At 36.4% G+C, this 17,532-nt stretch overlaps 1 protein-coding gene across 4 annotated transcripts in view; it reads left to right on the forward strand.

Moving 5' to 3' along the window:
* The window catches only part of ATP2B1 (ATPase plasma membrane Ca2+ transporting 1), a 127,156-nt gene that overhangs the window by 7,234 nt on the left and 102,390 nt on the right, over positions 1 to 17,532 (forward strand). Inside the window, exon 1 of one of the 4 annotated variants that reach the window (XM_032493644.1) lies at positions 1,505 to 1,553. The exons of the other annotated variants lie outside the window; for them this stretch is intronic. The gene's annotated coding sequence lies outside the window, so the exon portion shown is untranslated. Of the gene's footprint in view, positions 1 to 1,504; positions 1,554 to 17,532 lie in introns of those variants that run through there. 4 annotated transcript variants of the gene reach the window in all.

The raw sequence follows: 17,532 nt of genomic DNA on the forward strand, positions 1-17,532 counted from the left end.
TGTATTAACTAAGTTTGCTCCCTGAAAGATGTTGAGCAGTGTTTCACTCTCAAAATTCTCAGATCTGCTGCTTTAATCTACCTTTGATATTTGTGCCGGATTTTTGTTTTGTTTTGTTTTTAAATAGCTTTCCTACTGTCGTTTCTTCAGTAAAAGCTTCAGTGGTTCCTCATTTTTCTCTTTATCAAGATGCAATTTGACTTTGAAGACCTTTTATAAAGTTAGCTCAGTATTTTCTAAAGTGTGTTGTAGAACCCTGATTCTAAGAAATATTAATAGGGGTTTTATGGAGGGGAGAAGGAGAAAACCCAAATCCAAGATATGCTGGTTTATGCAGTTTTCCCATTTGGGACTTCTCCCATACTTTGGTATACTAACATGGTCTGAATCTATCTAAATGTGTTTAGCATTTTGGCCCCTTATTTCACAGAATCCCTTTTAGTGAAGCATCCACTTGTTACTTTGTATATTACTTAACCAGGATCACCACTTTGCACACCTCCAGGAGGTGCTGTTCTCATAGAACACAATATAAATCATGTTTCCTGGAGTTGAGAGCAGTGTACAGGACTGTAGTACTGTTGACTGCCCACTGCATGACAGTCATGTCTGACAGTCTTCTCCCTACACTCTTCTCACATCTTTGGCTGTGACTTCATGTTTTTCCTCTCACCTGATAGGACCTGTGATCTTGCCCATCCAAGGGTGGCCATCCTCCAAAACTCCACATTAGTCTACCTTTCCCGGTCATCACTCATTAATTTCCTTGTCTGAATTTCTCTACATTTATAGTCGGGCCATACACTTCCCATCTATTATATATCCTTTTTGTCTTAGTAATTTCATTTGGGGATAATATAGGCGTTCAGATAAGAACATGGGTTTTTGAGGATATGTAGAGTTTTATCCCACAGACGTTCAATCAGTATTTTTTGGACATATTGACTTAAGATTTTGACATTGTATAGCTTGCATGAAGGTAAAGCAGATAAAGTGGAGGCATTTTTCTTAGAGAATTTCTAAAGCCTTTTTTCATTTGAAATTTTAACTTTCCTCAGTTGGATTCATAGGACAGCCTGTTTTATTTCTGGAGGGCAGCTACTTTTCATAGAATGCTAGGACAATAGAATTTGGCGTCTATATACAAAGTGTTTTCCATTTCTTAATTGCAGTGTAGTAGCTGGTCCGTTTTAGATTTTATTCTAATTGTAATTAGTCATTATAGTAGCTATAATTTTTATCTTAAAATGACAAGTTTCACTTTTCCTTTAGCTTGTGACATCTTTTCCTTTCATCAGGATTGATGTTCTTAAGATATGTGTGTTACATCTTTAATTCATTATCATACTGTGTATAATGTAAAATGCCATAATTTAAAGCATGTATTCTGGTCTAAAATTTAAAATATGATACCCTTGTAGTTACTGTTTATCAACAGGAAAGCTGTTGGAGCCAGGTTTTTAAATGTCTGTTTGCTGCAGGTCCTGATTTTTCTGAGAGTTCTTTTCCATGAAATGAGTGTGAACAGTTGGCTCATGACCAACAGGATCATGGTAGGTATCAGGAATGGGTTTAGGTGTATGGTTTTCGTGAAAGTTTAAAGCATAGCAATGTGGTTATTTCTCTAACTGCTTTACTTAGGTCAAGAAAGGAAAGCCTGTACTTGTATCATTTCTGTTGAATGCTCATGGAGTCATAATTTCAGACATTTGAGCAATTAATGCTTTCTGTAGATTTAGGATGTAAACTGTTATATTTCAATATGCTCAAAAGAAGTTGCTCTCCAGAGATTATTCCCCAGTGATTAGCACAGCTGAAAGCGCACAGGTGCATCGCTCTTGAGTAGTCTCCCAACCCTTTTATATTTTATAGACCTAATTGTTGCTAAGATATTATAGAAGGACTTAATTGTTGATCAAAAGAGAAGTGTAGAATGGTTTTGGTAGTGAAAAGAAAAAAAAAAATCTGTGAAGGCAGAAATCATTGGATCCAGCAAAAGTGAGATGGGTTAGAGGATGATCTTTTCTACTGGATTTGGATCTTTTCTTCTTGGGACACACATGGGTGACACTGGCATATAGTCCATGCTCCCTTGCTTATACCTAGAGTTATGAAAAATTTTCAGTTCCTTTGCTATAATTCTGTCCTTCTCTCTATGACCCAAATCAAGTGAGTGATACTTTAACTGCTGTTGGTTTGTTTAAAAAGTGAATCACAAACTCAAGGTCCTTTTCTTTGGATATTCTTGACAACTAATAGTATGGTGGAGAACTACTGAGTTAAAAGGCAGATAGAGGGCTGAAAACAAGGAAGGTCAGTCAGTGAGATGGGAAAGAGTGGATGGCAAAGTCCAGGAAAAGGAGATCTCTAGCATCAGACTCTGAGTGTCAGGTATCAGAAAAACAAACATCCATCAACCAATCAACCCTTCTCCACATGCAGAGTGGATTTAGGGTAAAGTTTAAATTCATCTGCCTTTAAGCTTGAACTCCAATATTTTTATGTATGTTATTGAACACTGGGACTTACCTGATTCTCTTTTGCCTCTGGACCCTCTCGCTGCTTCGTGCCTTTTGCTAGGAATGCCTGCCTGCCTTTCTCAGAGCCTGTATATCTTGATGGTATTCCTGTGTGTGACTAGACCTAAAACTTCAGATTTTGGTTTTTACTCTGATGTTGTCTTGAGATCTCTCCAGATATAAATTTTGCCACTAAAAAGCCATGTGACCTTGGGTAAATCCCTTGGTTTCTTTGTTACCTCCCCCAAAAGTACAAAATATAGAATCAGGGAGTTTTATTAATTTTCTTTCTTGGAAGTTTTGACTTTTAAGACAATATGTATGTCCATGGTAGGTTGCCTTCTCCCCACACCTCACCCCAAATTATCAACTATTTAATTTATCGTTTAGGCTTCCCATCTAATTTTGCCTTTTAACTAGTTTATCTTTTCATGTTTCATTGGTGATATGCTGTTTCATTCAGGAAGATAATTTAGCTTTTCAAAAATGTGTTTAAGACTTCCAGTTAAAGAAGTGGCATTTCACTGGCATTTGACTCTGCTCTCTGCCACAGTATATGAAAATGAGAGTGAGTGTGAGTTTACAGTGTTTATGTTCAGACCCCCAGCTGCCTTCCCTCACCTCACTTTCAGGATGCTGGCCAGAGTTGAAGTGTCTCCTCTGAGGACTCTGACCAGCTCAAGGGAAAGGATCTAAAGGTTCTGACACTGTGTTTGCCGGAGGGGATGTCCAAAGAGAGTGTCCCAGTCTGATCACCTGACAGTGGACTCTAAAGTCAGAAAGCCCTACATGTGAGTCTAGAATCCTCTTCAGCTTATTTGTGTCCTATTTTTTTCTCTCATAATTAAAAAAATTGTTATGGCCTTATTAAAGCAGAATTGACATATAATACACTGCACGTATTTAAAGTGAAAAACTTGAGTTTTGATGTATGTATGCTGCAGTGAAACTCACCATAATCACGTTCATGAACGCAACCATCTCCCTAAAAATTTCCTTGTGCCTTTCTGTAATCTTCTTCCCTCCCTTCTCTCCCATCTCCTTCCCTCAAGCAACCACTAATCTGCTTCCTGTCATTATAAAGTAATTTGAACTTCCTAGAGTTTTAGGTACATAGAATCATAAGTTATGAGTTCTCTTTTTGTCCAGCTTTCATTCAGCATAATTATTTGAAATTATTTTGCATAAATTTAATAGATCAATTCTTGTTATTGCTGATTAGTATTTCATTGCATGAATATACCACAGTCTGTTTATCCATTTGCCCATTGATGGACATCTTGGTGTCCAATAACATATAGTGTCTGTTCAGATCTTTTGTTCAGTTTTCATTAGGTTGTTTGTCTTATTATTAAATTGTAGTTTCTTTATATACTCTACATAAAAAGTACTTTGGGAAGCGTTTGTGTTGGGGGTGAGGGGAAAGAATGATATATATCAATCTTTCAACAAAAACTTAGAGCAAGTAGGAGCACTGCAAGTAATATTGTAAAAACAGTTAGATACTAAAAAGAAAGGCCCCTGTTTCTCATTGCCTCTGAATGGAAAGTGGGGTAAGGGGACTAAAAAGACTTGCTTTTTTTTTTTTTAAAGCCTTATGGATTTGTTTCTGCAGACAAACTGTTTACTTTTATAAGTTTGTCTGAACTAAAAATGAATGCATATAGAGTAAGTTTGTGTGTATGCATAAGCCAGATACATCCCCTGTCATTCAGTTCTTGTGTCTGTGTGCAGTCTTGTCTGTGTACAACTTAGATGCAATATTCAGTAGTACTTTGGGTAAAAGAATCCATTTTTACAAAAGCAAAAGTGAGCAATGTGGACTTGATTAAAAACTTGTTTAGGGAAGACAGTCCTCTTAAGTCCATTTAAGGTCCTCAATTTCTCCTGCAAGTCTTCCTCCACTTTGCAAGTTCAAATTTTTCACTTCTTTACTACATAGAACAGTTGGTTGCCATCTTTGGTTTCTTGAGTTTCCCCTAGGATGTCCTTTGCTATCACACCACCACCACCACTACTCTACACATACACCCCAAGCAGCTCATAAGAATATATGAAGATTTTTTTTTCTCCAAAGAATTGCATGTAGCCCTGTCCCTCATAGTCTGGTATGTGATTTCTCCATTTCTTCATCTGGATCAGTATATACTCTTCTTAGTGTTAGATCAGTCCCATCAAATGTTGACTTGTGAGAGACTCTTTAATACAATATGTTAAGGAGTATCCTTTTGTAGGTGTGTCTTGACAATTTACTATATTTTCAAATTTCACCCCCTTCATTAATTTCCTGTCTTCCCTTTGAAGAACTTAATATTTGACAGAACTTCTTCCTTGTGCTCTTCCTTTGAAAGAAGAATCTCAGAGGGAGATAGCAGTCATCTCGTAAGAGATGCTGGACTTCAGAAGAGAAAAAAAAAATATGGTTCTTTTGTCAAGGTGCCATGAAAAATAGACCAGCTCTAAAACACACTAGTTATTTTGACTAGATAAAGAGATTTAGAAATATTGAGTAAAATGAACCTTGTGTAATTACTTTCTATCTGCCAGGTACTGTTAGCAGGCAATTTACAAATATTATCCTGTTTATATTAGTGGGTTCTGTGGAATTTAGGAGAGAGAGATTCTTTACTGGAAAATATGGAAAGAGTTATTAGTGGTTTTTAAAGAGGAATCCTAGAATACAGTGACTTACCTAACTTTTCTACCAATTTAAAATGTAGCAACACTGCTTGTATAAATTTTTGGAAAATACAGAACAGTGTAAAAATGAAACAGAATCACTACCTCTGAGAAATAGCTTTAACATTTTGATTTATTTTTGATCTTTAAAAAATTTGTATACCTGTTAACATGCTTGAGATAATGTAGGTATAACTATGATTTTAAAAAGCTTTATATCATTTTCTCAAGTCATGAAATTTTTTTTCATTAGCATCATTTTAGTGTGTGTGATATTTCATCCCACGGCTCTTCCCTTGTTACTGGATGTTTGGGTTTTGAGGTTTTCTATTGTTAAATAATCCTCCAGTGAACATCTTTTTTTTGTAGATGTTTATCTTCATTTGTGATTGTTTTCTTTGTAATTACTGAGTTTAAAGGATTTTGGTAGTTTGTTGTCTTTTGATTAAATTTTTCTGCCAGCCTCTTATGAAGCTGGTTACGTATTTGGGATTATTTGTCTTTTTCTGCTGTCTGTACATTTCATGCCACTCAGCTTCTAGCTCTCTGCTTTACTTCCTCAAATTCTCCATAGCCTTTTTAAAAATTCATAATTTGTTGTTGTTTACATGTTTGACACTTCCAAGAGATGTTCAGTTTGAGAGCAGGGACTGTTAATTACTCGCCTCTGGCACAGTACTTTTTACCTGTGATATTCCTAATGACTCTTGAATGAGCATCTTGTGTCCAGTCTTAAGCCTGAATCCACTGACATTGGACTCCTGTAAAATGCTTGTTTTGTCTCTCTTTAGAAACTGTAATATGCTTGTGGTGACTGTTTATCACAGGGCCCTGTTTCTTTTCTTTTTCCTTTTTTTTTTTTTTTTTTTTTTTTGAGGGTCAAGGGAGGATTTTTTTCCTTCTGGTTCTACAGCCCTGTTTCTTTTAACTTAAGCTGAATAATATGTTAGCTGAACCACACAACTGAAGATGAGAAATACTTTGTTATGACCATGCTATATAACTAACTCTTTTTGAGATAGTTCCACTATGCCTGCTTTTAACGGGTAAGATAGACTTTACTAAGTGGAGTAGGATACTAAGAAGCAGCCCAAGGAAGTGGATGTTACTTTTATTTCAAAATGCTGATGATATAGATGAATAGATAAATAGAAAAAGTCTTTCTAAAATACTTGTTACAGATTAATAAGTCTTTTTTTTTTCCAGAGGAGAAAACTCTCCAAAAGTTTGACCTTAAGCATTTAAGTGCAAATATATGTTGAGTTAATCCAGGAAAGAGGTTCTGTGTTTGTATATGAAGTAGAATTTTAAAGTTTTAGGAAGGTGTCCTAGCAGGCTTTTCCTGTGACATTATATGTGAACTTTTTTTTTAATCCTCAGACTTTGGAAAATTTAAGATTTTGGATATAAAAGTTCCTTCAAAAGTTATTTATGTGATCGCTGTGCTAGGCAGTAACAACTGTGACCTGCCAAGAAGAGAGGCTGTTATGCAGGACTTTCAGTCCAACTCACTTGGTGTGTCCAGTGTTCCTCCTTGGTTTCCTTTTTTGTGCGGTGATTCATCAGGTGCTGTATGCTTCCAAGGAACCAGTGTTAAGTATATGCACATATGCACATGTCCCCTTCCTGGTCTTTGATCTCTTCCTGTAATGAATGGGGATATATCGTTTTCCAGCTATTCTTAGACAAGGAAGAAAGGCATTTTGGAGTCAGCTGTCAAACCTTCAAATCTCCATAGTTTTGCTACCATCCTGTCCTATTCTTAGAACTCTTGATAGTGATCTCTCTTTCTGTCACTTACTTTTGAAGGTTTTTTTTTTCAAGTTGTACTGAGCTCAGCTTGTATTCCACAGACAGCCAAGGTGGAGAGCCAGACTGTCAGTTCTGAGTTACATCATAATCTTGGACTTGTCCCTACCATGTCCTTTCTTGATGTGTATCTAAAGATTCCAGTTGAATGTTTCCCCTAGCTGAGGCTGTGTGGGTGAAGGTCTCTGTGCAAAAATGAGGGAAAACTCCTCCTTTTGAGGAGTTTCTTTGACTGTGCCCCTCCAGTATATTCTATACTAGGTAGCCCTATAAAGCAGATGCAACTGGGAGTTGAAAGGAAAAAATTTGGAATGGTTTTGGGGGTCTAGAGAGATTCTAGTTTAAAGCTGCAGTTGGACACAAAGAGATTAGAGTCATCAAACGTCAATAGATTGTAGTGGTGTTGAGGACCTTAAGATGGCAGCTGTAGAAGTGGGATGTGATGGTGGAGGGAGAATAGGACGGATTATGGGATTGAATGTAATTTTTTTTGCATCCAGTTTGTTGATAGACATCAGCATATATGTATTTGAATATTCAGAGCAGGTGGTTTTTTTTTTTTCTATTTGTCAAGTACTGCCTCTTAATTGCTTAGAAAGTTAAAGATGTAAAAGCATAAAATGTGCCAAAATAACTATCATGACATTCCTCTAATGTTGAAGTCTGTGAATAATAGTCTTCTTGTCATGGAATGCAACTTAGTGACCAGTGGCCATCTGAAATGCCTCTGAAAGGAAAGGAATGAAAGAGGAAGGAGACCAGAAGAATGGGGAGAGGTATGGGATAATTTCTTTCCTAGCCTGAAGGGTATTATTTGTCTAGCTTCCTGAACCATGTAAAACATGTAGAGAACCAGGAAATTGGCAGACGGGCCCTCTTAGAAGCCAGGAGTCCAAGCATCAAATCTCTCAGTGCCTCACTCCACTTTCAGTGTTTACTTGGTGTGTTTACTAGTATTTTAAATACACTTTTATAGCATTTTGATCATTGGTTTCCCAGGTCACTGCAGATGAGAACAAATGTGGAGAAACTGGAAAGGTTGTTCAGAAGCAAGCACAAAAAGTACCAAAAAAAAAAAATTGAAAATTGGTATCTCGATAGTGAAAAAGGTTTTTAAAATTAAAAATAGGAATTCACAAAATTTAATAGTCAAGGAAAATTTGGTTCAAAAACAGTAACTCTGTGCTGCTATCCTCATCTGGACTAGCTGTCTTTTAGGACTCATGATGGAACTCCTTCATGAAGGACTGCCAAGCTCTCCAGAAAATGAAATGCTTCTCTCTAGGCGCTTACTGAATTCTCATGTGTCCATTAGGCTCTGAACCCCCTGTATGACCCCATCTCTGCCGTCACAGTGATGACCTGCAGGCACATCAGGAGTTCTTACTGTGTTACAGATATGCTGGCCTGCTTGTTAATCTGGGACATACTTTGTACATCGTACTTTGCCCTAGTTCCTCATATTACAAAATACTACCTTTTCTTCAAGACACACACTCTTAAATTCCCCACCTTCCCCATGCAAGTGTTGCCATTGCTTTGTATTAAGTCAGTGTTTCCTTGATTCTGAAACACCCATTAGGAAATAAATTACTGATTTAATAATAGTTGTGGGGAGTAAAAGGGAAAATTACATATGCATACAGAAATACTTTTACTAACAGAAGCATATTATAGTGATATTCTGCTTTCTTCAATATAAAAAACTGAGTCAAAGTGTTTTCTGAGTCTTAAGTCATCTGAATCATTTTGGCCATTGATTAAGAATCACAACATGGTAATATGTTGGTTTTTATAACCTATGTTCTGTGATCTTGACCTCCTTAACATCCTTGACCTCCTCACCTTGACAGTTGACCTGTAATTTTGAAACTTAGTAAGTATATAGGTTTTGTTGGCATTTCCTGTTGGTTTAAAACTGAAGTTTTTTTTTAATTCTTTTTGTATGTTTTCATTTTTTTGTCCTTAATGTAATAGTAACTCTGAGTGCTAATACATAAAAAGGAAACACTGCCCTTCCTTAGTTTGATAATTCTGTGATTTTTCTGAGAGGTAGCAAATTCTGTTCCCTTTAATTACTTTGCTTGGTATGTGACAGGCAATCTATATAACTCGTTTTTGGTTTCACTGTTACTTCTTTAATTATAAACTTCTGAAAGCTGTTTTACGTAAAAATTGGGGAATTCAGATTCCTGTCAACTCAACAAGGGTGGAATTTCCTAATTTTATGGGCTAAAAATGCTGGGAAGTGAAAAGAATGATTTCTGAAATATATTTAATCCAGGGAAATATGGTACTTCTAAAATATTATTTGTTATCTTATATTTATCTGTCATTTTACTGTTAGATAAACAGAGTTCTTTAAGAGTGGAGTCTAGATTGGGATGGTTTATATCCCCTGGAACTAGCATAATACCTGGCACACTGTAGGTCTTAAAAAAAAATTCAAAAGTTAAAAAAAAGAGTAGTAATCCTCGGTGATTACTTGCTGGTTTAATTATGTTTGACTCTTTCAAATTGTCCAAGATAATTTTGCAGTATGTTTTTGGAAGATTTTTGTATAAAATATTTAAAATAAAATATTTTCTTTATAAGGATAAAATTCATCTCATGGCAAAGCGAATAAATAGCTCACAAGCCAATTCTGCCTTTAAGTAAGTACTTTTGACATGAAGACTGAGTATTACACTAGTGAACAGTCACAGGCTTCAGACCACTGCTTTAGTAAAGAAAATGGATTTGGCTTACTGGCCTTAATATTTGAGGTCATGAGGATAAAGATCCTCTTTGGTAGTCAGAAGAGGATTGATTGTGTCAGAACGTGTTGCATGTAACAGTTGGTATCATGCTTTCTGTCTAGCAGCCCTCCAGAAAAGATAATGGCCTCTATCTGGAGGTAGAGAAATGAGTCAGTTCACCTGCCCAGATGCTCAGTGGCAGAGAAGGCCTGGGGGCCCAGCCCTCTAACTCCCTTGTCTGCTGCTCTTTCTGCTGTACAGTGTTGAGCCTCTGGCATGCTACCAGATGTTTAAAGTAATGTCAAGGGCCAGTTTTTTTTGTTTGTTTTTTTGTAGGATTAAAATGCTCTTGGATGATTTTTTAAATGCTTACCTGTTTACCTAAGGCTTGATGAAAAAAAAATGTGCAGGAGACTAGAGATTTGGCTTAATCTGATTGACTCTAAATATTGATTATAGAAGTCCAAATTTAAATCTGCTTCTGCTTAGATTCTGGGAAGATTGTGCCACACATTTATAGTGACACTGAAGACTTGATACTATCTTGATCTTAAAAGGAGAATTTATACAACCAGAGATATTAGGAGGAAATAGTAATTGTTGATGAAGTGTGATGTCTGATGATATCTGGGGGGAAAAAGTTAAGGTCTGTAGTAGAAACACAACATTGGAGATTCAAGAAAGCATTCCTGTCAACATTAATAAGTGATAAATAATAAATGGTAAAACACATGTTTATTAATTTTTAAAAAGCATAATTCTGTTGAATCCTTTCCACAAGATTGAACAATTCATTTGGGCTTAGGATGTTGACATTCTGAATTGAGTGAGGAGATTTTGTGTTAAGAAATACCGCCTTTCATAAACACTTGCCTCTGATATACAACAGGTTCTATGATAGTTTTTTTTTTACACCAGTGTCCCTATAACTGTGTGTGAGCCATCCACTTATTAATGAAACTTGTGTGCAAAATTATTTTTGATTATGTATCTTCCAAAAATTGAAGATTTGCTAACATTGAGGATATTTTCTTTCAAAGTGCCTCACACTCAAGGAAGTTTCAAAATAGGAGTGCTTGAAATGTTTTCAGCAATGACAGCCTTATTAGGATGAGCTAAGGTAATTTATACTTAGTATAAAAATGGGCATTTTAGGCTATGTATTTCTGATACATATTTTGACATATCAGTTATTACTTTATAGTCATACTGCATAGTTGTAGTCAGGAGCACCCAGGACAGAGACTAGATTTGTTAGATGCTTACTAAATGTTTACTAGGAATAATCCAACTATCCAGAAAGTTCCTAACTGGAATTTCTATACATTTTATGTTTAAACTATGAGTCAAGCAGCTGATAAGAATTTAATTCAAAAAGTGAGTTCTAGGTTTATGATGGGATCAGTGCAAATTCAGTGCAGACCATTATAGCTTCTGTATTTATACTATTCTAGAATGACATTTAGAATTTAGAAAACACTTGCTAAACTTTGTATATGAACACTGTGTACTATGTGTGTGGTGTAAGGTAGGAGATGAAGGTGAGGATACAAAAGAAGTGTCTCCCTGATTGGTTATGATGTATTGGGTAAAAAAGATGAATATATGTATTTATATAGCAAACTAAAGAACAGGTGTGGATTAAGAAGCTATATTGATGGTTTATATAAAATGTGTGTGTATATATACACAGTGGAATATTATTCAGCCATAAAAAGAAGGAAATCTTGCCATTTGTTACAGCATGGTTGAACCTTGAGGGCAGTATGCTAAATGAAATGTTAGATGTAGGAAGATAGATACTGTATTATCTCACTTATATGTGGAATTTGAAAAACAAACGAACAGATACAGATTGGTTTGTGGAGGTTTGGGGCAGGTGGTGCAAATGAGTTGGGTTGGTCAAAAGGTACACACTTCTAGTTATAAAATAAGTAAGCCCTGAAAATGTAATATACAGCGCAGTGACTATAGTTAATAATACTGTATTGTATAGTTGAAAGTTGCTAAGAGAGTAGATCTTTAAAAGTTCTTACCACGAGAAAAAAATTGTAACTGTGTATAGTGATGAATGTTAAGCAGACTTGTAATCATTTTGCAATATAAACAAATATTGAATAATTGTATCTTACCTGAAACTAATATAATGTTATATGTCAGTTATATCTCAATTGAAAAAACATACTGAATATGGGCCATGTGAAATAAGGCAGCCTCTGAGCTGTAGATTGGGAATTTGGTGTTTTTAAGTTTTGTCTTAGAAACATGAAGGTTATTTATTCTATTAGTCTGCAGCCAGGAAGGCATGTCATATGGCTGACAGAGGCTATTTGACAATTCGTTTCCAATGTTTTGTACGTGTGGTAAGTTGGGAGACCAGAGTGAGGTGAAGCTTAGCTATTGAAAGACCTAATTTCCTTCTGAATCAAAGAAAAATGATTACATTTAGTGTTTAAACTACTTTTTAAAATTTGTTTGGAAACCGCTAATATTAAATCGGTTTTAGAGTTGCCAGGTTTAGCAAGTAAAAATACAGGACACCCAGTTAAATTTAATTTCAGATGAGTTAATTTTTTAGTATAAATGTATCCCACACATTGGACGGACATACTAAAATACTAAATACTAAAATACTAAAAAAGTATTTACTGATTGTCTGAATTTAGATTTAACTGGATGTTCTATATTTCACTCGACAATCCTGTTAGGGTCTGACAAGACAGGCAGTAGCATTGTGAATCTTTCCTCTAAGTTGGAAAACAGGAAGTTGAAATATGGACCATACGTAGGTTTTTAAAAGGATGCCAGTATTGAAAACAAAATTTGAAGAGCATCTGTTTATTGCCGGTCAGAGTAGACAGGAGGTTTTTAGACTCTGGGTGAAACAACTGAAGTCAATACAGTGAACCAAGGCTCTGAACCATTAAAGTGAACTTGATATTGACTCTACATTGTAGCTCAACTTCAGGCTTCTTATGTTTTTTGTTTGTTTGTTTGTTTTCTGGTAGAGACTATAAGCAAAATGTAAGAGTAGCCCTAAATCCATGTAAGGGAGCACTGATGTTTTTGCACTTGGACTGGGAGAGCTAATAAGGGGCAGCATTTTGAGGGCAAAGAATTTTAGAGCTCAAAAAGATGTTGGAGAACTTGGTCCAGTCCTCTTTTTTTAGATGAGAAAACTGAGACCTGGGGACCCCACAGCTTGCCCAAGATTGTACAGTGAGGATGAAAACCCAGATACGGCTCGCATTTTAGTGCCCATTCCACTGTTCAGTGGGTGGCTTTCCTAAACTCTGACAGAAATAGTACCCATTCAGAAAACTATTTGAGTGCCAGCTTTATGTGTGTTCATTGTAATTCAAGGTACTCTGCTAGGTGCTGGAATGATATTGGTTAAAGCAGGTAGTCTCTGTCCTGTTAAAATGAAAATTTGTTGTCTTCTATTTATTTATTGTAGGCACTTGATGCTAAATGAACACTATTTAGGGAAAAATGGTTTCATTAACATGTGTAAACCAGTGGTAGAACTCTGACGCCTGATCCCTGTAGCTCACCCCTCTGTTCTGCAGTTTGTAACAATTGTGCCAAAACTCTTGCGAGTCTCCGAGTATCTTATGATTTAAAACCTCTGCTCAACTGATAAGTGTTAACTGTTCTTTTATAATTCAGTCAGTTACCCTAAATAATCAAGAGTAATATCGATGAGACCTCAGTGGTTATATGAAAGAAAGTGCTCTAAATCCGTCCCCTGGTACACTGAACAGACAAATTTGGAATGTGTTTTTAAATGGATCTCATTTATAAACTTGCCTCTTTAAATTGGAGCAAAAATGTTCTAATCAATAACCATTCGGGTTACATTCTAGTTAATTAAGAGTTTTATACATTTTTAAAAGATGTTCTGTATGGTAGTATCTTTATGGGAAAATAATGCTGTCAGTATTATTTAAATGAGAAAGAGACTAGGTGGTTAGATTGGCCACGTTTTTTTTAATGGAAAGTTCAGTCAGTTACAGTGTGTCTATATCTGGTGTACAGCACAATATCCCAGTCATGCATATATATACATATATTCACTTTCATATTTTTTCCATTAAAGGTTATTACAAGATATTGAACATAGTTTCCTTGTGCTATACAAAATAAACTTATTTTTTTAATCTATTTTATATATAGTGGCTAACATGTGTAAATATCAAAATTGGCCACTTTCTTGACCTTACTCACTAGTGAGTTGAAAGAAATGAATCATTTGTATTTCTAGAAAATGTAAGTAGCCGCATAAGGATATTATGTTAAATTAATTAGGATATGTGGTAGAGACAGGATCATATTTTATTTGGCTTAATACCCAGCTGTTTTTTCTTAGTATGTATGTGGCCACTGTGGTGGCACTTACTGTCAGTTTAGCTAAGGTAAACTTTGCTACATGTGTCTGTGCGCACACACAAACACACACGCACACACACGCAGATACCCCACTTGGAATGTGAAACTCTTCCAATCATGTAGTGTCATGTTGCTATTGAACATAAATATGCTGTGCACTGATGTAGGCATAGTGATGCCTGGGGAAATGGCCTGTGCCTGGAGGGTGTCTTGGGCTGGTTAGGTTGTTTATGAATATGTTTGCTTGATTCAAAATTCATTTGTTACTTGTTAGTATTTCTTAATGAAGAGTGTACTCAATGTAACATATTTCTGCTGAAGTTTCCTTTTGGATTTTTTAGGAGGTTTTGTGGTATGCTCCATATCACATTCTATGTAAACTGGATAAAGGGGGAAATACAGTTGTGATTTAAAAACACTTAGCTATGAACCAAAATAAAAGTGAGTGTGCTCAAAAGCCTATCAGAGAACTATATTCAATATTTGGTAATGACCTTTAATGAAAAAGAATATGAAAATGAATATATGTATATGCATGACTGGGGACATTGTGCTGTACATCAGAAATTGACACACTGTAACTGACTGTACTTCAATACAAAATAAATAAATTAATTAAAACTCTTAAAAAAAAAAAAGCCTATTAGCTATCTGGCATTCTTGTAGTAAGGGAGAGTAGGGGACAAGAATTGGAGAAAGGGGTCTAGTCTTTGCTTAGACAGGGTAAAGAGTAGACCAAAGTCAAAGTAGGATGGATTGTAGATACTGGAAGCAGCACCATTTTGTACTTGAAAATAGACTTCTGACAGGTTAAGCTGCAAATGCTTCTGGTTTATCTTCTTAGGGAAGTAGGGTATAAGATAACCCTTCCTTTATCATCTAAAAAGAGTGAAAGAGTGACTTGAAGAACGAGTTTTACAAATGCCCAAGGAATTTCAGACAGTTTTCTTTAACAATGGTCAGCATTTTCAGGTCATACCTAAAGAAAAAAAAAAGCATCAAAATTAAGTATTGCTTGAGGTAAACAGGTAAAAAAAGGTCTTAGTCTCTGAGGGCCACCATAAACAAGATAACCACAGACTGGGTGGTTTAAATAAGAGAAATTAATTTTCTCATAGTTGCTTGATGCTGACGTGTCACAGGTCAAGACTGGCAGGACGAATTTTTCTCCTTAGGCCTCTCTTCTTGGCTTGTAGATGGCTACCTGTGTCCGTATCTGGCCTTTCTCTTGTGCACCTGCCGGACGTGTCTCTTCCTCTTATGAAGGACACTGATTCTATTGGATTGAGCCCCCACCTTCCTGACCTCGTTTAACCCATTTACCTCTTTAAAAGCCCTATCTCCATGACAGTCACCTTCGAGTTAGAATTTACACAAAGAATTTTGAGGAGACACATTCAGTCCTAACAGGGAAGCGAAGAAATTCACTCTGAAGTGTAATTTTAGTCAACTAGACATGGTCTGAAATTTTAGCATACGTGAGAATCACCTAGAGGGCTTGTTAAAACTCCTTGCTGGGTCCCTCCACAGAGTTCTGATTCAGTAGTTCTGGAGTGGTTGGGAGGATTTGCATTTCTAGCAAGTTCCAAAATATGCGCTGTTGCTGCTCTGTAGACCATGCTTTGAGAATCACTGATTTTATAGTTCCCATTTGGAGGAGGGAAGTTGCTGAAAGATGCCTCTAAAGTACAGGAATTTTCTCCTTGGGGATGGGAGTGATGAGATGGGACTGCAGTGGGACCATAGAAGACATAGTAGAAATGTTGAGAATACTGGTTCTGCTCACTGGCCATCATGTTTACTCTCAGTAAGTTGAAGAGACATTTGATTGGATGTTGAAAAAGCAGGCACTTCTGTTGTCTGTTATGGGTGGGAAATTGACTCTAAGACTTGGTTATTAAGGAATTTAATTCCCAGGATCTTCATCACATCCTTCAATCTTGCTGAAATGTCCCCCTCTTGGTGAAGCATTCCCTGACCATCCTATTAAATTGCATCTGTGACTTTAAAGACTTATCCCAAGAACAGAGGGCCAAGGCAGGTGCTGTAGTGAAAAATACAAATTAGATAGAGTAGTGCCTGAAGCTTAGAATTAATGTTTACTTAGTTTAAACAGACTTTTGGTTGAAGTGTAGGCAGTGAGTAAAATTGGTTGTACTCCAAAAGTTCATTTTGAAACAAATTTTCTCATAGAAATAGAACTATAACAGTTGGTCAACAAAATCCAAAATGCAGGTAAGTCAGAACTTGAAACAAATTTTCTCTTAGAAATAGAACTATAAACAATTGGTCAACAAAATCCAAAAACGAAGGTAAGTCGCTAGTACCTACTAGCCTGAGATCTGGGAGTCCCCAATACGTTAATACGAGGTAGCAGGCAGGAGGGAGGGCAGCCAAGCCAAGTTCCCTTACCCCACCCAATCTCAGATGGACCGAGAGAGATTAGGTTTACAGGGTGAACATAAAGCTCTATATTAGATGCTCCAAAGTAACCCAACTTGTCTTTTAAAAGACTGAGAAGATTCATATACTACATGAAATTGTGAATTCATACTGATGCTCCCATACCAGTCCAGCCCACTGAGCTCTTCTTTGCCTCCCATTCCACTTTTTTTTCCTCTATCTCCGCAGTGAGGGCCGTAGCTCCCAACATTAACACTTCTTTGAGACTTCTACGTCTGTGCCACTATGACAAACAGAGGTACTAAGAGAAATTTAAGACTTGTTTACACTCTTTTCCCCTAGACTAAGACTGTGTAGTAAAAATAATACTGTATCTGACAGTTAACTTGCATTGGATTCTCCACCCCCTCCCCAACCTTGAGTTTTTTATTCATTTGAAGTATGGTTGGGTTCATTTACTTAGTTGTATTCCCTTTAACTACCCCCCCAACCTATTTTGTTTCAGTTTTATATTTTGAATATGTAGAACACTAATGTGCTTTCAAAAGTCAAAACTAGGGGAAAGGTATAGCTCAAGTGGCAGAGCACATGCTCAGCACACAAGAGGTCAGAGGTTCAATCCCCAGTACCTCCTCCAACTGGAAATCAGTGAAGAAACCTAATTACCTCCCCCTCAAAACAAACAATACAAGTCAAAACTGCACATAAAAAATGTATACTCAAAATAGTCCTTTTCCTTTTTCCTTCTACCCACTCATCCTGCTTTTTTTTTGCCAGGTAACCAATTTTCTTGTTTTCTGGCTTTTTTTTTCTGTGTTTCTTCTTTCAGAAATAAACAGACTGTGTATGGTTTTTCTTCTTTTTTTTACACAAGAGTGGTGTATGCTTTGCGTTCAGCTTTTCCCCACTCAGTAACTTCCTGCACATCCCTCCATTTGGCTTGTAGATGTCTTCCTCTTTTTTTATAACTTCATGGTATTCTGCCAATGTGCTCT

This window comes from Camelus ferus, chromosome 12 (assembly GCF_009834535.1).
Source record: "Camelus ferus isolate YT-003-E chromosome 12, BCGSAC_Cfer_1.0, whole genome shotgun sequence".
Lineage (NCBI taxonomy): Eukaryota > Metazoa > Chordata > Mammalia > Artiodactyla > Camelidae > Camelus > Camelus ferus.